Here is a 21,980-nt window from a genome sequence, read left to right as displayed (position 1 = left end):
TATTGCACTGTTTAGCATGATTTTATTAATTATTATTGCATTGTAGAGTAGTGTTGTGCTGTACAGTATTGTTGCATTGCATATTGTTGCAGCACATTTAACTCTATTGTTGTATCTATTTGCATTGTAAAATATTGTAGGATTACACACTATTATATTGAACAGCAATGTACTTTATCATTGTAGAATAGCTTCATCTAATGTAGAGAGAAGAGGAGAGCAGTAGGAGTTGACTAACACTGGCAGGCAACTCCATGGGTGTTAAGCAGAGCAAGTTGGAGCTCCATGTTGAGTGTAGATGAGTCAACAGGAACATGCTTTTGTAAGAGAATGGGTTATTACATTCAAGTACAATTAATATACCCAGTCTCAGCCCCTGGTAGCTAAGGAACAGAACAGATATGCTTAACTTAAGGACAAGAGTTAAAGTATTTAGCAGTACCAAAACTATTGACCAGTCAGAACTCAATACAAATCCCACAACCAATTTAAAAAAAACTTAGAAAATGTCAATAAGAAAAATGACACCAAATGACAAACAACGAATAAAGGGAACCTGGGATCAGAATTTTTGCAAGTTTTAGAGAAAAAGGCAGTTAAAAATGTCTAGCTCCAATCAGAAGCAACTGTCTGTGGTGCAGTGGGACCTAGGGGTGATTTCAGACTGAGTACTATGAGCAAACATTAATTACCCCTAGCAGGTCCTCTTGGCCAAAGATTTTACTTCATGACTATCTGAAATGGAAGTTAAAGTCCTCCAGCGGCGCTAGGTTGCAAGCTGTGTCTGTCATAGTCCTCTCAAAGTATGGTAGCCATTGGATGAGGTCCCACTTAAGCTGTTAATTTTGGCAAGGAAACTCAAATTTCACACCCACCAATCCACTCTTGTTGGTTTGGTATTTTTTGTGCCTTATTCAGGTCAATATTTAATCTTTAAGACTTACGACAAGATTTACAATTTTGGAGACACTTCAAACTCTCACAAACGTGGCTGATAGTCTGTCGGCCTTATTACAAGTGGCACAGGATGTAATACACTTGTAATAAGGCAGGTGGGATACTTGCCGCATTTGTGATGCAGTAACCTGTTTTTCAAACTCTAAATCAGGCCCTTAGTCTGTTTTATGGAGCTGACTAAGCTTGAAGATATATTCTGATTAACTTCTATTACAATTGGATCCCTTTTCTACGCTGCAGAGAAGTTGAAACTCTCATATTTTAAGATTACCTGAATCTGATTCTTTTTGTCTCTTTTAAAGACTTCCTGGACTTCAGGACCTTGACTCACTCCAGCAAAGGCTGCAAACAGGTTCCAAACCCGGCTAGTGTTTACCGGTCAGCCAGAAAAAGGTCGTTTTGCATGTTATGTCCATATTCCAACAAAAGAGGTCAGCCAAACTTTGGAGTCCATTTCTCAGTCCTGGGTACAAATGGGAGCCGGCCAGCCCCTTACATATCCACACAGCTCACAGGCAGCAGGTAGAGTTTTCTTCTGTTCTTTCACAGGTCCAGAAAGTATTTTCATGAGCTGTGAGTAAGGTGTCACTTTTGTAGGATTCACTCACCATTGGGTGGGTTTGCCTCCAGGACACTTCCTACGAATGAGAAATAAAGTTCCCTGGGGCAATAGTTTCCACTTTTTCAGCACCTCTTGTTTGCCTTTTACTACAAACTATACCACAGAGTATTATTCTGAGGAAAATTCATTATGACAGCACTCTTCTGCCTTTGTAGGTATCTGATGTCCCAGGGAGGGGTGTGCTTAGAGAAATGTCAAGCCCTCGCCTTCTCAGATACACTAAACTGGTTCTCGGAACTGATTCTCCTTGCACAGGGCTGCTTCCAAGCTGGCTACAGATAATCCAGGAAGCAACAAGGACTTCTCTACTCCTGTTCTCTCTTTACATTTACCTGTGAATGGGCAGGTATCACCCTGGTCCCTTTCAAATGAATGAAGGTCCTGAACCCTCCCCAATTGCCCTTCTTGAGCTCAATGGAGTTACATACCTCACACCCATTTCTTCGTTCCGAATTTGCTAACTCATTTTTTCTGGTTTGAGAGAAGTCGACACACCTCACTAAAGGGAAGCACTGACACAGCTAAACTGCTGACAGGCTGATACTAATTAGCCCCCCTGAGGTTACTTTTCCTAAAATATTTACGAAAGTCTCACTTCCTCACTGAATTGGATTTTTAAGAAACCTTAAATATAGTAGCTGACCCAACAGCTGTCAGTTGGCTCCAACCATAGCGGAATTAACATTTTACTGCTATGGCATGAGTTAAACCCTACCTGGAAGAGCATGTGAGCTAAGATTTGATGTCACCTGTGACCCCTGACCTGGAATATCATGTGGCCAGCGTTTTTAGCATCCACAGACTGGAAAGAAACCCTGAGCAGTGTATAACCAATAGGAGTACACCATATGTGACTTTACAGCTGCCCTATAAGACAAACTGTAGCGAAAATGTTGATGTAGGCACCTACAGGCAGAAAATCCGCATTGAGGCCTAGACCAACAAGTAGGTCTGCAGTACTACCAGGGTTCTTGCAGGGTGCAAATCAGGGGTCTTCATAACTGTGAGAAATTGGGTTGTTGATTCAGTGGGGTGTTAACCCTGCTCAAGCAACAGCCACAATCCTTGTCAGGGTGAACCACAAAAAGTCATTTCACTAACATGCGTTTAACCCTCTGGTAGCTTGCACAAAATCAGTCAGGCTTAACTTTGAGACAATGGGTATTTAAGCAGCACACAAACAATAATAAAGTAACAAATCAAGACAAGAAAAATCCCACACCAAATTAGAAAAATTGATTACATTTTCAAAAACAATTTGACACCAAAATGTCAAAATCCAGTGGTAGAACCTGCACTATTGATTATAAATTTTAGGGTAAAACAATGTCTCCTAAAAGATCAAAACACCAACCGTGGACATGTAGTTGCATGAAACCGGGTCAAAGTTGAGAAATATGTACAACCACGATGGAGAACCGGTCAGATACAAGAAGTGGATTGGGCCTGGTCGCTCTAGGACAGGGTCAAAAATTCCACTCTGCTCGAGGAGTTTGCGGATTTTGGCAACTCCACGATCTGCGGAGAATACAGAGTTGCCAATAGACTCCACAATGGAGCAAACATTTTTTTCCCATTGGGGCGCTTGTCAAATCATTTTGCGTGCACTGGGAGCGCGATGAGACTTGATGGGCACTCACCAGCGCCCACAAGATTTGCTGGCTGCCAGTGAGATTTTGCTGCCACTAACACATCTTTAAAGGAAATGATGGACGGAGTGTTGAACATTGCAAGCACTCACCCCCAGTCAACTGATCTGGGTTTAATCCATCACCGTTCTTTAGCCCACTCTGCCACCCCAGTTCAGACATGGCCATATGCAAATCAGTCTGACCCTGTGCCTCATGGGAACAGTCCAGCCCGAACTGCCAAGCCATGTCTTCCCTGGACCGGAAACAAGCTTCCTAGGACCGGTTTCTGGCATTTCAGCCGTCTTCAGCCAGGCTTGCTTGAATCCAGTGGCAAAGTGAGCAAGGGACTCACGTCTGAGCATACCCTGCCAACTTATGGCAAACAAAGCAAAACCAAAGGAAATGATGGACGGAGTGTTGAACATTGCAAGCACTCACCCCCAGTCAACTGATCTGGGTTTAATCCATCAACGTTCTTTAGCCCACTCTGCCACCCCAGTTCAGACATGGCCATATGAAAATCAGTCTGACCCTGTGCCTCAAGGGAACAGTCCAGCCCAAACTACAAAGCCATGTCTTCCCTGGACCGGAAACAAGCTTCCTAGGACCGGTTTCTGGCATTTCAGCCGTCTTTAGCCAGGCTTGCTTGAATCCAGTGGCAAAGTGAGCAAGGGACTCACGTCTGAGCATACCCTGCCAACTTATGGCAAACAAAGCAAAACCAAAGGAAATGATGGACGGAGTGTTGAACATTGCAAGCACTCACCCCCAGTCAACTGATCTGGGTTTAATCCATCACCGTTCTTTAGCCCACTCTGCCACCCCAGTTCAGACATGGCCATATGCAAATCAATCTGACCTTGTGCCTCATGGGAACAGTCCAGCCCGAACTGCCGAGCCATGTCTTCCCTGGACCAGAAACAAGCTTCCTAGGACCGGTTTCTGGCATTTCAGCCGTCTTCAGCCAGGCTTGCTTGAATCCAGTGGCAAAGTGAGCAAGGGACTAACGTCTGAGCATACCCTGCCAACTTATGGCGAACAAAGCAAAACCAAAGGAAATGATGGACGGAGTGTTGAACATTGCAAGCACTCACCCCAGTCAACTGATCTGGGTTTAATCCATCACCGTTCTTTAGCCCACTCTGCCACCCCAGTTCAGACATGGCCATATACAAATCAGTCTGACCCTGTGCCTCATGGGAACAGTCCAGCCCGAACTGCCAAGCCATGTCTTCCCTGGACCGGAAACAAGCTTCCTAGGACCGGTTTCTGGCATTTTAGCCGTCTTCAGCCAGGCTTGCTTGAATCCAGTGGCAAAGTGAGCAAGGGACTCACGTCTGAGCATACCCTGCCAACTTATGGCGAACAAAGCAAAACCAAAGGAAATGATGGACGGAGTGTTGAACATTGCAAGCACTCACCCCCAGTCAACTGATCTGGGTTTAATCCATCACCGTTCTTTAGCCAACTCTGCCACCCCAGTTCAGACATGGCCATATGCAAATCAGTCTGACCCTGTGCCTCATGGGAACAGTCCAGCCCGAACTACCAAGCCATGTCTTCCCAGGACCGGAAACAAGCTTCCTAGGACCGGTTTCTGGCATTTCAGCCGTCTTCAGCCAGGCTTGCTTGAATCCAGTGGCAAAGTGAGCAAGGGACTCACGTCTGAGCATACCCTGCCAACTTATGGCGAACAAAGCAAAACCAAAGGAAATGATGGACGGAGTGTTGAACATTGCAAGCACTCATCCCCAGTCAACTGATCTGGGTTTAATCCATCACCGTTCTTTAGCCCACTCTGCCACCCCAGTTCAGACATGGCCATATGCAAATCAGGCTGACCCTGTGCCTCATGGGAACAGTCCAGCCCAAACTGCCAAGCCATGTCTTCCCTGGACCGGAAACAAGCTTCCTAGGACCGGTTTCTGGCATTTCAGCCGTCTTTAGCCAGGCTTGCTTGAATCCAGTGGCAAAGTGAGCAAGGGACTCACGTCTGAGCATACCCTGCCAACTTATGGCAAACAAAGCAAAACCAAAGGAAATGATGGACGGAGTGTTGAACATTGCAAGCACTCACCCCCCGTCAACTGATCTGGGTTTAATCCATCACCGTTCTTTAGCCCACTCTGCCACCCCAGTTCAGACATGGCCATATGCAAATCAGTCTGACCTTGTGCCTCATGGGAACAGTCCAGCCCGAACTGCCAACCCATGTCTTCCCTGGACCGGAAACAAGCTTCCTAGGACCGGTTTCTGGCATTTCAGCCGTCTTTAGCCAGGCTTGCTTGAATCCAGTGGCAAAGTGAGCAAGGGACTCACGTCTGAGCATACCCTGCCAACTTATGGCGAACAAAGCAAAACCAAAGGAAATGATGGACGGAGTGTTGAACATTGCAAGCACTCACCCCCAGTCAACTGATCTGGGTTTAATCCATCACCGTTCTTTAGCCCACTCTGCCACCCCAGTTCAGACATGGCCATATGCAAATCAGTCTGACCCTGTGCCTCATGGGAACAGTCCAGCCCGAACTGCCAAGCCATGTCTTCCCTGGACCGGAAACAAGCTTCCTAGGACCTGTTTCTGGCATTTCAGCCGTCTTCAGCCAGGCTTGCTTGAATCCAGTGGCAAAGTGAGCAAGGGACTCACGTCTGAGCATACCCTGCCAACTTATGGCGAACAAAGCAAAACCAAAGGAAATGATGGACGGAGTGTTGAACATTGCAAGCACTCACCCCAGTCAACTGATCTGGGTTTAATCCATCAACGTTCTTTAGCCCACTCTGCCACCCCAGTTCAGACATGGCCATATGCAAATCAGTCTGACCCTGTGCCTCATGGGAACAGTCCAGCCCGAACTACCAAGCCATGTCTTCCCAGGACCGGAAACAAGCTTCCTAGGACCGGTTTCTGGCATTTCAGCCGTCTTCAGCCAGGCTTGCTTGAATCCAGTGGCAAAGTGAGCAAGGGACTCACGTCTGAGCATACCCTGCCAACTTATGGCGAACAAAGCAAAACCAAAGGAAATGATGGACGGAGTGTTGAACATTGCAAGCACTCATCCCCAGTCAACTGATCTGGGTTTAATCCATCACCGTTCTTTAGCCCACTCTGCCACCCCAGTTCAGACATGGCCATATGCAAATCAGGCTGACCCTGTGCCTCATGGGAACAGTCCAGCCCAAACTGCCAAGCCATGTCTTCCCTGGACCGGAAACAAGCTTCCTAGGACCGGTTTCTGGCATTTCAGCCGTCTTTAGCCAGGCTTGCTTGAATCCAGTGGCAAAGTGAGCAAGGGACTCACGTCTGAGCATACCCTGCCAACTTATGGCAAACAAAGCAAAACCAAAGGAAATGATGGACGGAGTGTTGAACATTGCAAGCACTCACCCCCCGTCAACTGATCTGGGTTTAATCCATCACCGTTCTTTAGCCCACTCTGCCACCCCAGTTCAGACATGGCCATATGCAAATCAGTCTGACCTTGTGCCTCATGGGAACAGTCCAGCCCAAACTGCCAAGCCATGTCTTCCCTGGACCGGAAACAAGCTTCCTAGGACCGGTTTCTGGCATTTCAGCCGTCTTTAGCCAGGCTTGCTTGAATCCAGTGGCAAAGTGAGCAAGGGACTCACGTCTGAGCATACCCTGCCAACTTATGGCAAACAAAGCAAAACCAAAGGAAATGATGGACGGAGTGTTGAACATTGCAAGCACTCACCCCCCGTCAACTGATCTGGGTTTAATCCATCACCGTTCTTTAGCCCACTCTGCCACCCCAGTTCAGACATGGCCATATGCAAATCAGTCTGACCTTGTGGCTCATGGGAACAGTCCAGCCCGAACTGCCAACCCATGTCTTCCCTGGACCGGAAACAAGCTTCCTAGGACCGGTTTCTGGCATTTCAGCCGTCTTTAGCCAGGCTTGCTTGAATCCAGTGGCAAAGTGAGCAAGGGACTCACGTCTGAGCATACCCTGCCAACTTATGGCGAACAAAGCAAAACCAAAGGAAATGATGGACGGAGTGTTGAACATTGCAAGCACTCACCCCCAGTCAACTGATCTGGGTTTAATCCATCACCGTTCTTTAGCCCACTCTGCCACCCCAGTTCAGACATGGCCATATGCAAATCAGTCTGACCCTGTGCCTCATGGGAACAGTCCAGCCCGAACTGCCAAGCCATGTCTTCCCTGGACCGGAAACAAGCTTCCTAGGACCTGTTTCTGGCATTTCAGCCGTCTTCAGCCAGGCTTGCTTGAATCCAGTGGCAAAGTGAGCAAGGGACTCACGTCTGAGCATACCCTGCCAACTTATGGCGAACAAAGCAAAACCAAAGGAAATGATGGACGGAGTGTTGACCATTGCAAGCACTCACCCCCAGTCAACTGATCTGGGTTTAATCCATCACCGTTCTTTAGCCCACTCTGCCACCCCAGTTCAGACATGGCCATATGCAAATCAGTCTGACCCTGTGCCTCATGGGAACAGTCCAGCCCGAACTGCCAAGCCAAGTCTTCCCTGGACCTGGACATCTTTAGACAGTGCCAGCAACTTCTGGCACTTTTTTGTGCCCTAGGCGAGTACGATCAAGTGCAAGCGACCATGACTGTAACCTGTAGCATACCTGTGGCCCCATCGCAGAGTGGTTGAGAAAGAGGGTGAGACCTCTGACGGCATCTCAGCAATCCGGCTATGGGGTACTTACTAGTGTCAACAATAGAAAGTAACTGGTCCTCAACGACCCTCAGCAGCCATGAGGACATCATCCCCCAAACAGTAGTGTGCCAGAAGTCCCCTTTACTGAGTGGTTGAGAAAGGGGGCAGAGTTTCCGAAGAAATCTTAGCAATCGGCTGTGGGGACTTACTTGTGGCAGCAATAGGGTTTTTTGGCCCCCAACGACCCTCAGCAGCCATGGGTACTTCATCCCCGAACCAGTAGTGTGCCAGGATGCCCCTTTGCAGAGTGGTTGAGAAAGAGGGCGGGTCCTCCTCTGAGATGTCAGCAATCCGTCTGTGGGGGAATTACTTATGGCAACAATAGTGGTTCTTGGCCTCAACAACCCTCAGCTGCCAAGGGGACCTCATCCCCCAACAAGTAATGTGCCAGGAGGCCCCTTTGCAGAGTGGTTGAGAAATGGGAAGGGGGGCTTTGAGAACGTCTCATCAATCCCACTGAGGGAGACTTGCTTGTGGCAATGAGAGGGGTTCTTGGCCAGCAACAACCCTCATCAGCAAGGGGACTTCATCCCCCAACCAGTAGCATGCCAGAAGGCCCCTTTTCAAAGTGGTTGAGAAAGCGGTATAGTGCCCCTGATGGCTTCTAGACAATTTGTCCGTTGGGGACTCACTTGTGGCAACAATAGAGCTTCTTCACCCCTAACAACCCTCAGCAGCCAAAAGGACTTCATGCCTCAACCAGCAGTGCACCAGGATGACTCTTTGAAGAGTGGTTGAGAACAGGGTGTTCCTTCGATGACAGCTCAACAATCCCACTGTTGGGGACTTACCTGTGGCAACAACAGGGGGTTCATGGCCCCCAACGACTCTTAGCAGCCAAGGGGACTTAATTAGGGGTGGCAGAGCAATACTTCACCCTCTGGCAAAACTCTGCAGAATGTGGGTGAGTTTGTTGGCAACTCCTCCCAGGCCTAGTAGGTGCTTACCTACAAATTCCAACAAAAATTGTCAGAGAAGGTAAATTACAGTGGGTCAAGGTGCAGGCGGTGGCTAAGGAGGAGAAGGCATCATCGGGGAGCCGCTGAGCAAAGTCGTAATGAAGACTTACACATTCTGACTTCGTTTTTTTCTGTAAGTCAAGAACCTTCACCGGGACGCAACTGCAAGCTGTAGCTGAAGAAGGGTCATGAGCCTGATACCCCTTCTACAAAGGACCATTGAATACAATTTTCTGTATTCTATGTATTTTATGTATTGCTACAGAGAAGAACGTTGCGGAAGATGCTGCAAAGTTAGTCTGATCAGTGATGCACCATGGGCGTATCAGCAAACAGGTAGGTTCCGGTCTCAAAATGTTATAAGTCTCAAATTTGGATTTTGGCTATCTGGGCACCTTTAGCACCACTTATAAGGATACAGGATTGAGGGAGGGGCACAACTTGAAGGGTCAGGACTCATTTAGGTTGGGTTCAGGTGTGGGTTCAAGGTCATTGGAGCCTTTTCTTTCCTGGAGGCTCTGATCCGGAAACCAGACAAATAGCCTTTGGAGTCACTCTGGGAGTCCTGGATTCAAGTAGTGGAACAGGGCTCAGCCAGCAAGGTTGAGCTTTAGAGCAGACCTTCCAGGTGTGGTAAAGCAGTCTTCTGAAACACAAAGCAGACCACAGTAGTAAGCAGTCTTCTAAGAGTCTTTACGCAGGTCCAGAAAGTGAATTGATAAGTGGGTCTGAGGATCCTATTTTTATGCCTGGTGCCTTCTGTGAAGCAGGAGAAGTTTCTAGAGATCCCTTTGAAGTGTTTGGAATTTCTTGCTTCTCCTGCTCAGGCTCCAGCCTGACTGCATGAACAACAAGGTAGCGTGAAGTTCTTTGTGTGAAGGCAGGGCACAGACTATTGATTTGCAAGTGGGGCTGTGTCCACCTCATACAGCACCATCCTGACAGTGATGGACCATCCACACACACACCTTATCTCTCTATTGTGTAGCTGTCTTGGAGAAATATACAGAGTAAAACCACCATCTGCACCAAGTCATGTGACCCAGGAACAGGTACACAATAACAAGGGCAGGAAAATTCTAAAGGTGACATTCTCAAAACTGTGACTTAATACCGGACTTTACCATTAATGGGGATTTTAAACTATAATTTCTTAGTCACCAAACTTGAATGTCTGTCTTGTTTCCAATCAAAGGTTAGCACTAATTAAATGTAATAAGGCAATCCAAATGTATCCTACTGGAGACATAGGCCACACTGTAGTGAAAAACTAAATTAGAAGTTATTCATTACCAGGATGTGTAACTTAAAAGTACATGTCCAAACTTTTAATTGCAATGCACCCTGCCCTGCCCACACCTACAGCCTAAGTAGGTGTGATATATATATATATATATATATATATATATATATATATATATATATATATATATATATATATATATTCACGCTCCAACTTGCCCTCAGGCGCAGCAGCACTCCCCAACAACGCCTTCGGGTAAAAGCGAATCCGAAGACGTTGTTGGGGAGTGCTGCTGTGCCTGAGGGCAAGTTGGAGCGTGAATTTGTATGCGGTCGGCCCGGCCGCAGCGGCTTGCACTACCCCGTGAGGACTGGGGGCCACAGGGCCTGGAATCCTCTGGGCTTCGGCTATGGACCAACAACAGGAATCTATGGGGCACTCACACTTTGGGGGCCCATTGAGGACCCTTTAAGGATAATATTCGTGCAACCATCAAGGAACTAATCAATAGGCACTACAAGGCCCACAAGACAAAGCGTTTCACTCACCTGAGTGAGCCCATTCACGGGCGGTTAATTATAAATAAATGTAGGTGTGTCTACAATGCACAATCTCTTTTGTCGAAGCCTCTGATGAGGGCGGATGCCCAGAAATGCGTCAGGCAGTAATTGTCGACATGAGGACAGAAAAAATACAGAGTGTGATTTGAGCTTTTATCCGAAGGCGTTGTTGGGGAGTGCTGCCGCGCCTGAGGGCAAGTTGGAGCGTGAATTTGCATGCGGTCGGCCCGGCCTCAGCGGCTTGCACCACCCCGTGAGGACTGGGGGCCACGGGGCCTGGAATCCTCTGGGCCTCGGCTATGGACCAACAACAGGAATCTATGGCGCACTCACACTTTGGGGGCCCATTGAGGACCCTTTATGGATAATATTCGTGCAACTATCAAGGAACTGATCAATAGGCACTACAAGGCCCACAAGACAAAGCGTTTCACTCACCTGAGTGAGCCCATTCACGGGCGGTTAATTATAAATAAATGTAGGTGTGTCTACAATGCACAATCTCTTTTGTCGAAGCCTCTGATGAGGGCGGATGCCCAGAAACGCGTCAGGCAGTAATTGTCGACATGAGGACAGAAAAAATACAGAGTGTGATTTGAGCTTTTATCTGAAGGAGTTGTTGGGGAGTGCTGCCGCGCCTGAGGGCAAGTTGGAGCGTGAATATATATATATATATATATAAATATGTATAAAAATATATATATATATCACTAAAAAACATAGGTTTCAGGGACGTTATAGTTAGTTGGACATTTGACTCATATAAAACCATAGAAATTCCCCCGTTATAGTTAGTTGAGCTAACTATAACTTGCTCGCCCTCAATGCACTGCTGATGACGTCACATATTACATCACTCATGACATGGTCCATGACATCACTTATGACATCACTGTTGACATTTCAAATGACATCACTGATGACATCACTGATGACATCATCCACGTGATAATCTGATGCACATACTGATGCCCTTGAGATGTCATATACAGCTGCTACTTTGGTATGCGACGGGTACGCGGTACCAAGCCGCGCATTTTGTCATGTACGTATGGGGTCGTGCCCGCTGCGCGTTGTGTATGCAACGAGTGCATGCTGCCAGGCCCTGTGTTATGTCGTAGACGTATGTTGTCACGCCGGATACGCCATTCCCACATTTTCTTTTATGTCTCCAAACTATATATAAATAAGTTTAAAGTGTATATGAGAGCAAGCGATAATCTAAAATATTTTAAACATTTATATATTTCTAACTGTAATAAACTTATATTATAGTAAATATATTTTCTCAAAATCACATCAGGTGCGTCCTCCTTGCGCGCTCGGTGCGCGATTGCCATGTGACCTTTAAAAAAAAGCATTTGATTGGTTCATAACATTTCCCATTGTAACAGTTGGAGGACCCCACCCATTTTTGTCATTCTCTCTACAGCGTTTGATGAGAGACACCTCTTCTGCTTAGAGAGCTTTTTTGAAAAGTTTTTTGCTGTGTACACATATCTTATACTACACACAACATGCAACGATCATCTTGATCAATATTCATGGTCTGTACCGTAGCCTTCCACGTGTGATGGCCTTGCATCTGAAACGTTACATCAAAAAACAAATGTGTGTTACACGATGCCCCTGGTGTGTGTGTGTGTGCATTATTGTGCTGCCTTTCGGCCTGGGTATTGGAGGCTCGAAGGAGTATCATCAGCCACGGGCAGAGTGCACATCCTAGATCACATGTGACAAACAGTAAAGAGTAATGTGTAGATTTGTGTTGCAGTATGCTCGGGTGTCAGGCTTTACCAATATAGTAGTGTGTCATATGTGAGACTTTCAGATTCACGTTTGACATGCATTGCTTGACTGTAATGAGGCGTTATCACTGTGTATGACGTAGCCTCACTGCTGATCTTCCCTCCATCCGAGCACATTCACATGTGTGCACTTCGGGATAGCAACACTTTCAATAATACCGCACACCATTGACTTGCGTGTCTGTGCATATCCACAAGCTTGACAACGACATGTGATGTTGGCCATTCAATATTTTCGGACATCATCTCATTACCGATAGTGGCCGCCCTCCCGGTACATGCCACTGCATTACACGTGCACAATATGCTTCTAGCATGCGCTCTGTTCCTTTGTATGTGAACGTTGGCATAACATATTATTATTTAACCTTGTGTATTCTCGTACACTCCAACTCCTCTTTGAACCACGATTACCACTAACAGTTGGCGGATCGTACTTCAAGAAGGAAGGATGCACTCAACTGGTGTTCTCTATTAAGCTTGAAATAAACCTTCATTTACCTCAAGACGTTTCCAGCATTATATTATTTCTCCCTTTTCAGACACTTAGTTAGTTGCACCAAAATGCGTGCAGCAGGTGCTCACCCCGTGATAATGCCCAGGGCATTCTGATGCCTTCCATCGTGGTATCAAGACACCGACCCAGACCGGAGACCTGCTGTGCCACCCTGAGAGGCCCCCCGGAGTCAGAGCTCGCACCGGCACGTCGTTGGACACACCGGTGGTGGCAGGTAAGCCGTGAAGCCTCAGTGCACAGGAGCTGCAATTGAGCACAGTGTGGGGGAAGGGGCTGGGGTGCAGCAGCCTGGGTGCACAGGTGCAGGCAAGCGATGTTGCCGTAGATAATAATGTAATCTCTGGCCTCATTCATATCTCTGTTTCATTTTAAGGACTTGCTGGACCGCACTCTTTCTCGCGGACCTTAGCGTCCCAGACACACGGGTGACGGGAGGTGAACAGTGAGGGCTGGGTGCAGTAGGCTGACACTCTGTCTCCTTCTCCCTCTGCTCTTTTGACTCTCCCTCCCCTTCTTCCTTCCACCCACTCGCTCTCTGTCCCATTCTCACTTTCTTCTTTTCATTCTGACTACCTTTCTTTTTCTCTTGGACATAGCACACATACTTATGTTTATTTTTTGTCTTGCAGGTTTTGTACGCTGCTTCGGAGGAGTCCCACCCACTTATTTCATGTTATACTGTTGTTTCTTCGAATAAAGTTGCGTTTCCATTTATTTGTGTTGTTTTAATAAAAGTTATTTTTTTTACCAATAAATAAGTGAGTGTATGGGTCTTCTTTTTCTGACAACACTTGCCTGTAGTTTATTGTGAAAATAGGTGGTTGATAGGAGGGTAGGAGGGAACACAGTTGTAATTTTGCGGTGCACCTACCAAATATAAACCAACAGACTATTACATAAATGAAGCCTGGCTAATTCTACAACTGCAAGGGTTCTATGAGTGTATCACTTTATAACACCATGAGTACTGCCCATGTGATTACAGAACCAATAAGGCACTGCCTATGGCCACAGAGGCTTCAGGGACTGGCAAGGCCCACCCTGCATATTTAAGTAAAGCCCCGGAGGTTGCCGATCCCCGGACTTGAGTTGGCCTCAAAGCCCCCCGAACAATTAGTAAACAATAACCGGGAAGGTGGCGATCCCCTAGGCTGCGAAACGTCTCTGTGCCCTCCCGCGTCTCATTTACATGTGAGATTAAGGTCCCCAGTACTGCAGAGACACCGCAATATAATAATAGGATTGGCCCTGGAACATTACCCACCAGGGGGCTCATTTAAATAAACGGGTGAGACCCCGCTACATCTTTTTTTCTCCATTTTTACCATTCGGATCCACTTTATTGAAGCGATACGAGGTTTTCCTCCTCTCGCTTCAAGGAGGCAAACAAGGATTTGCTATCACAGGGTGGAAGCCATGCTCCCACCCTGTAATAGCAAACATAAATGTCCCGCGGATGCACAACCCAGGACATTGTATGAGCTGCGCCTGGGAGGTCGCGCTCCATAGGGCCATGATGCATTGGTTACTGCATAACTACAGAATTAGTATAAACGCATACTAACACTACTTGCACACATGTAGTACAGCGACCAGAGTGTAGTGAAGAGGCAGAGGAAGCACAAAATCAAAAAATATAAATCCTACCAGAGGTCGGATCACATAGTTCGATGAGCCGTCGACCCTGGGATGAGTCGAAACAGCTTCACAAAGAAAACGAGTTTTAAGCAGAACGCAAGGAAGCTTGAAATATTGGTGAGTGCTGCCTTCTTTTTACCTTCTCCCGCTCCTCGACAAATTTATGTAGTGAAGAGGCAGACAGCAGTGGATCCGATAAGTAGATTTATTACAGGAAAAGAAGACAGCTTAAACAGCTATCAACAGGAGCAGACAGCAAGGCAACCGTCTTCTCCAGCACCGTGTACAATCACCCCAAGATTCCCCTCATGACAGCCCTACATTCTAACATTACATACTTATATTCTAGTAGCATTACATACTAACATTCTACTATGACTTACATTGGAATACTACACAGAGCACATGACTTTACAGCAAGGAGCTCATGGTTTCATCCACGAGTCTTGTGACCGGTAGGGGTGAGTAGTTCACTTCCCACTCCCTGTATTGTATAAACGCAAACTAACACTACTTCCACAGGTATGCTACAGCACCCAGAGCACATCACTTTACAGCAATGAGCTCACGGTTTAGGCTCACAGTTTAATCCCCGAGTCTTCAGACCAGTAGGGGTGAGTAGTTTGCTTCCCACTCCCTGTATAGTATAAACGCATACTAACACTACTTACAAAGTTATACTACAGCAGCCAGTATGCTACAGCGCCCAGAGCCCATCACTTTACAGCAATCAGCTCGGTTTGATCCCCGAGTCTTTACACCGGTAGGCGAGAGTACTTCGCTTCCCACTTCTGGTATAATATAAATGCACAGTAGGGGTCAGTAGTTTGCTTCCCACTCCCTGTATGGTATAAACGCCTACTAACACTACTTCCACAGGTATGCTACAAAGACCAGAGCACATCACTTTACAGCAATGAGCTCACGGTTTAGGCTCTCGGTTTCAAACCCGAGTGTAGCAGCATCTCATCTCAGCACCATGTCACTCTGAGCAACACCGCACTTTCATACCGGTAGGAGTGAGTACCTCACTTCGCACTCTCCCACAGAGGTTACAGTGCTCCTATCCTCCTGTTTCCTACTCTTTTCACCCTTTTTTCCCCTTACTCATTTCAATGGAATCACAAAATGGTTTCCAACATTTCCTAGTTGCAACAGCTCGCAGCCAATAAGCAGCAAACTTGTGCTCGTAACGCCTCAGCCAATCAGATGGCAGAATTCCCAAAGATGGATATCTGTAAATTTCAATATTTCTCCAAAACTACTGAACGGATTTACACCAAATAAACAAAAGCGTGCTTTCTAGACCAAGACCCTTCTCCCTGCCAAATTTGGGGTAATTCCATTCACCGGTTCGACCACTAGCCAAGTCTAAAGTTTCCTATGGAAATTGCATGGCGCAAACATGTTTTGCGACCCCCCTTTTTTCTTGGCCCCCCCTTGACTAATCACCCCCAAGCTTTCAACATAGGAGCTGATATGAACAAAGAATTAGTTTGGAAAATTTCATGAAGATTCATCAAACGACGCTAAAGTTATAAGCAAAACAAAAAATGCTCTTCCTACGGAAACTTGGTCCTAACTATAACTACCTACTGGCGACATATATAATCAAGTCCATCCCCTCACAGCATCGGTTCCAGCAAGGTGTTACCTGGGAGATGCAGTATTTACAGCACTCCCGCTGACTGCTGGTCATGTGATTGGGGATTGTCAGAAGCTCCCGCCAATGGGAGGGTGCAGGACTATTTGAGAACGCAGGTATGGCAGCACTTTGAGCTACAGCGGCATCTGAAGAAGGCTGAAGGCAGCCAAAATGCATCATGCCATTTGCTGTTTTTAATAAACGCTTCCGAAGAAATGCCCTGTGTGGCCTCTACCTTTTCGTGATTGGAGGGGTTTGGTGCATATATATATATATATATTGGTCGCCAGTAGGTAGTTATAGTTAGGACCTAGTTTCCATAGGAAAAGCGTTTTTTGTTTTCTCAATATCTTTGGCGCCGGTTGACGAATCTTAGTGACATTTTCAAAACTAGTGACCCGCTGCGGTCAGCTCCTGTCTTGAAAGTGATTCGACAAGCGGGGGCCAAGAAAAAAGGGGGGACCCAAAACGTGTTTTCCCCATGTAATTTTCCATAGGAAACTTTAGCCACAGCTACAGCCTGAACTGCTGAACAGAATTACACCAAATTTAGCAAAAGGGTAGGTCTTGTTTCAGAAAGAGCCCTTTTTGTTAAATGGTGTAAATCCGTTCAGTAGTTTTTGAGAAATTTGAAAAAGAAAAAGTGTCAATATCTAGGGACGCGGTGGAGTCATGACCCCTCCCGAGCACGAGCTTCACTGTGATTGGCTGCCAACACTCCAAACCAGGAAGTGTTGGCAGCCATCTCGTGACTTGGTAGAACCGAGTCACAAGAAAACAAAGTGAAAAAAAAGATAAGGGGGCAGTGTAGAAACACCCTGACCCCCTATGTAATTTGCGCTGGGGTCGCGAATCCAGCCAATGTTTTTTTTTTTTTAAATGAAGCGCGGGCTCTCGACCTTCATTTTAATGAGGCCCCAGGTGGGCCTCATTTGAGATGTCATCCGTGATGTCCCTGACCATGTTATGAAGGATGTATTATGTGACGTCATGAGCAGTGCATTGTGGGTGCGTGAGTTATAGTTAGCTTAACTAACTATAATGGCCGAATTTCTATAGTTTTGTAAGTGTGAAATGTCCAGCTTACTATAACGTCCCTGAAAGGTATGGTTTTTTCAGTGAATTTCTAAGGTTTTTTAAATGCTAATTTCTAACTATAACGTACCTGAAACCTATGGTTTTTTCAGTGAATATATATATGTATATATATCCTTTTTTTTTAAATAAATGGGCAATTAAATACTTGACAAGGGGCTAATATTGCCAAGTCGAATTGGCAGCAAAAACTTGCATACAGGCTTCAATGGCAAGTCTGTGACATGTTTGAAAAATACATTTAATATGCCATTCAGGTGGAAGCCAATTTTATCATGTTTTACGGGGTCAGAAAAAGCACTTTAGCACTGAGTCCTAAGGCTAACAAAAACAAATTTAGAAAAACAGGGGAGTGAAGGTAAAAAGTTTTGTAATTACCTTGCAGAGATGTCTAAGTACAATCCCCTCCCTCTGCAACTGTGGTGTAACATAAATGGTGCAAGGATTCGGGTCTCACAGGTTTGTGTCTTAATATGCCCAGGCTTGTTTTGCTTGTGGTGCACTCTTTCAGTACACAGGGTTTTGATAGTTGTGGCTTGCCAAGCAAGAACACATTGTTGTATGATACCAGTGCAATGTATCCACAGTTATGTACATCAGATTGCCAGGTGAGAGAAAGAGAGAGAGAAAGTATGAATGAAAGAAAGAGAGAAGGCATGTGCTTATCTTTATGCATGAATGCAAAGTAAGCAAGGCTGCTGGCACCCTGCCCACAGAATTTGGTGACTCCATGTTACACCTATAATGCGTAGTTCCGGCCATATTCCTTGGATTGCTAGGTGGCAGAATTTTGTCCCACAAGGCTCCAGAAATGCGAACGAGATTTAGCATCCACTAGCACCATTTTCTAATGTCGGAAGTTGTGGTCAGGAAGTAGCTTCTCGAGGAGATAGGTTGCTGCTTGACTAGATTTTCTACTCAAACAGCAGCAAATTCAACTTGATTGGCCGAATGCTCTTGCACTCCACATGGAGCCATTTGCTCTGATTTTCCAACTCTGCTCACGCTATTGGTGCTAAATTGCATACATATTTCTGCTCATTTTTATGTAACTCCACAAGTTCTGCCCTCCCGACTCAGAACTCTGCCCTCCTCTCATCTCTCTCAATCCTGCAGGGCCTTATTACGTATGCAGCTGAATGGTTCAAACAAACCCCGTATTAGAGGACAGGAATTCAGAAAATAGGAGACTGAATCAGATGCTTATGGTGAGGAAAACTATTTTGTTCTGTAGTGAGTGCATAAATGATTCTTTTTTAGTGAAAGGGAAACCCCCCCAATGTTGAAAAAGCAGGCAGAAATGTACACATTAGTCCATTGTATTTGTAAGAGCACCCCTGTATTGTCGAGAAAACTAGCCTAAATAAAAAGATTTGTCCATTTTATGTGTGGAAAGAAAACCCCTATTGTTGAAAAAGAAACAACAGTTATCCCTTTCAGTGTTAGATATTTACCATATTGTTATTTAGCATAAATTAACAGATTTGTCACCCAATGGGTTACAATAGAAGCAGCCTATTGTTGACAACATTAAGCATAAATTAGGAGTTTAAATTTCACAAATCTTGACGAGGGAATCCCAACACTTTTGTTGAAAAAAGTGCACATAATTAATACCTTGTAGCAGAAATCACTCTCTGGGAGACTCCTAGTTTATCCTATACCTCAAAGGCACATATTTTGGAGACAGCTGTCCCCTATGGAACCCTGTGAGTTTTAAAATGTAATTTTGACCTGACAAAATATACCTTTTGACAGGTCCAAACCATTCTTTTTAATACATATGTTACCATTAGGGTAGGCCATCGATAGCCCAGAGGGCAGGGTGCAGTGTATTTAAAAAGACATGTACTTTTAGGGTCTACAAATCCTTGTGGTGAAAAACTCTTATATTTGCTTTTTACTACTGCAAGGCCTGCCTCCTCCATCGGATAATATTGGCGTTACATTATTACATTTTACAATCTGTAACTTCCACATGGGAACAGGCAAACAGATAATGTTTGGCGTCTTTTGAAATGTAATGAAAAATCCTCTCTTATGGTAAAGTCAGCTTTTAAGTTACAATTTTGAAAAACACACTTTTAGAAAGCTACCATTTTCCTTCCTCAGCCATTTAGGGCCTGCAGCTTGTCTCTGGGTCACATAACTGGGTGTCGCTGACAGTTGGACTTTGTATATTCCTCCTAGAAAGCCACACACAGTAGAAAGCTTAGGTGTTCCTCCATGGGCCATCACTTTGCATAATGGGTGTGCGGAGCTGGACACAGCCCTACAAACACTTGAATAGGCTATGGCCTGACTCCACACAAAGGGCTGCATATCCCCTGTAGTTAGTCTGGAGCCAGGTCAGGGGAAGAAGAACACCTGCATACTTCAAAGGGAAATATATAGAAGCTTGTCTCACTTCAAAGGAGGCATCTGGTGTAAATACTGGACATCAGACATCAACTCTTCTTGACCTGTGGAGATTCAACTAAGATGAAGGACTGCTGTGATGATGAAAGGACTGCCACTCAGCTGGAATACTGCCCTGAACTACTTCCTTACTGCCTTGCTGGATTGCTGGCCTTCTGCCCTTTTGGACTACTTTGTTGCTGACTACTTGCTGGACTGCTGCCCTCCTGCCTTAGACAAAGAGATTGGGCCTGTACCTGAACCCAGGACTCTGAATGACTCCAAAGGATAGTCTGCTGGCCCCCTGTTCAGAGTCACAGGGATACCAGGCTTTCAACACCTGAACCAGCACCCAGGTCAAGCTGTAGTAAGCTTGTGACCCCCAAGTGGTGCCCCTCATGTCCTGGCTCCTTGTTGTTTGCTCAGTGGAATTGGTATTACGTTTTTGGACTCTTTGTGACTGTAAACAGGCCCGTTGGTGCCAAAACCTTGTCACTCATACTCCCCACCAACGTGAAGTTCCATCAACCTTGACACCTGTCCTGCTTATTGCGCTACATCTATGATGACTCGTGACACTGTCCTGCTCCTTGCAGCCATGAACTGTTAAGTTAACTTTTCAGTGGGACTAACCTGGCCCTTGTATCCAACCCACGCTCCATTGCAGTCAGCCTGAATATTTTGCTTTCTCACAGGACCAGATTGATGGGAGTGGTGCTTTGGGCTGTTGACACAATTTTCACCTAACTATTTAAAATTGCGAATATCCACGTTATGCTGATGACATTTTTGTCATTTTGGTCTTGATTTTTTTATTAAGTTTGCTCTGTTTTTCTAAATTGCTATGAGCTTTTTCCTGTGTTGTGTTTTCACTTTATTACTGTCTGAAGCGCTGCATACATATTTTAAACATTGCTTCTAAATTAAGCCTGACTACTCTGTGCCAAGCTACCAGAGGGTTGAGCACAGGTTAATTTGGGGTTTGCTTGTGCCTCACCCAGACAAGGATCGTGGTTGCTGCTTGAGTTGTGTTGCACCCCCTCAACTAGCAATCCTATTTCTCACAATAATTAATTGAAAAATGACTTTACTATGTGTTTATCTACTCCCCAAGGTCCATAAAAACATCACTCAACCCCTTGGGCAGACCCATTGTTTCATCAAATGGGAGCCTTTTAGAAAGGACTGAGATGTATTTAAGTCTTTTTTTAACGCCATTTGTTTTGCATCTGAGTTCTTACTGTAGGGACAGCAGTGGCTTCTTGGGAAAATGTATGGGGTACATTGGGAACCCAGATATTTGTTGATGTCATTTGATGTGTGATCCTTACACACATTCAACCAGCACAAAGATGGATTGACCGTGTCATTATTTATTTGGACTAGACCACTTTTAATGTATGATCACACCAATATGTTGAAGGACATGATTGATTTCAGTCTACACAATAACATCTTTGTTTTTGAGCAAGAGATTAGCAGACAGACATCAAGTACAACTGTGGGCACCTTCTTTGCCCCCAGCTATAAGAACTTATTCATTGGCTGGGCGGAGTAGCAGCTGCTCTGATCCCAAAGATTTGAGACATTCACCACAAATATCACATTGTGGATTCTTTACAAGAACAGTTTTTTGGATTTTGGCATGGAGATCAACAGCTAGTCGATTAGTTGATAGAGGAAATCCAAAACAATGACCTGAAACTCTCATTCACTGCTAACATCAGTAACACACAGGTATAGTTTATTCTTGTATATGTCACAGTTCAGAAGGGCAGTATACAAAGAAAACTCTCGCAAGGCTACAGTAGGCAACAGTTTGTTCTAATGAAGAGTTACTATCCCATTCATTTAAAATGGAGTATCCCATATGCTGAGTTCATTGGGGCAAGGAGTAACTGTTCTACGTTACAATAGGTTCCAAACATGGTACTTAACACCGCTGCTAAAAAAGCACATGCTGCACACAGGAAAACATTGTTAGATTCCTCGTATGTGAAGGAAACAACCTCACAAATAGCAATGTTTATCACCGTCTATAACAAAGAGTCACTCAGGATACCGAAAAATATGGATAATCATTGCTCACATCAGATAAGGTCGTTGGTGAGAATGTAACCTTACATGCCAGTGTAACATATAGGAAATGCATATCTCTGTGGGATATATTAGTATGGAATGATGTGGTTAAGAAT

The 21,980-nt window shown here is 45.4% G+C and overlaps 1 protein-coding gene across 1 annotated transcript in view; it reads right to left on the bottom strand.

Annotated features, from left to right (window-relative positions):
• The window catches only part of LOC146816605 (cysteine-rich venom protein-like), a 208,926-nt gene that overhangs the window by 94,506 nt on the left and 92,440 nt on the right, over positions 1-21,980 (bottom strand). The window lies entirely within an intron of this gene.

The sequence above is a fragment of the Triturus cristatus genome, chromosome 6, assembly GCF_964204655.1.
Source record: "Triturus cristatus chromosome 6, aTriCri1.1, whole genome shotgun sequence".
Lineage (NCBI taxonomy): Eukaryota > Metazoa > Chordata > Amphibia > Caudata > Salamandridae > Triturus > Triturus cristatus.
The sequence above is the reverse complement of the archived record's forward strand: the minus strand, read 5'-3'. Positions and strand labels throughout refer to the sequence as shown.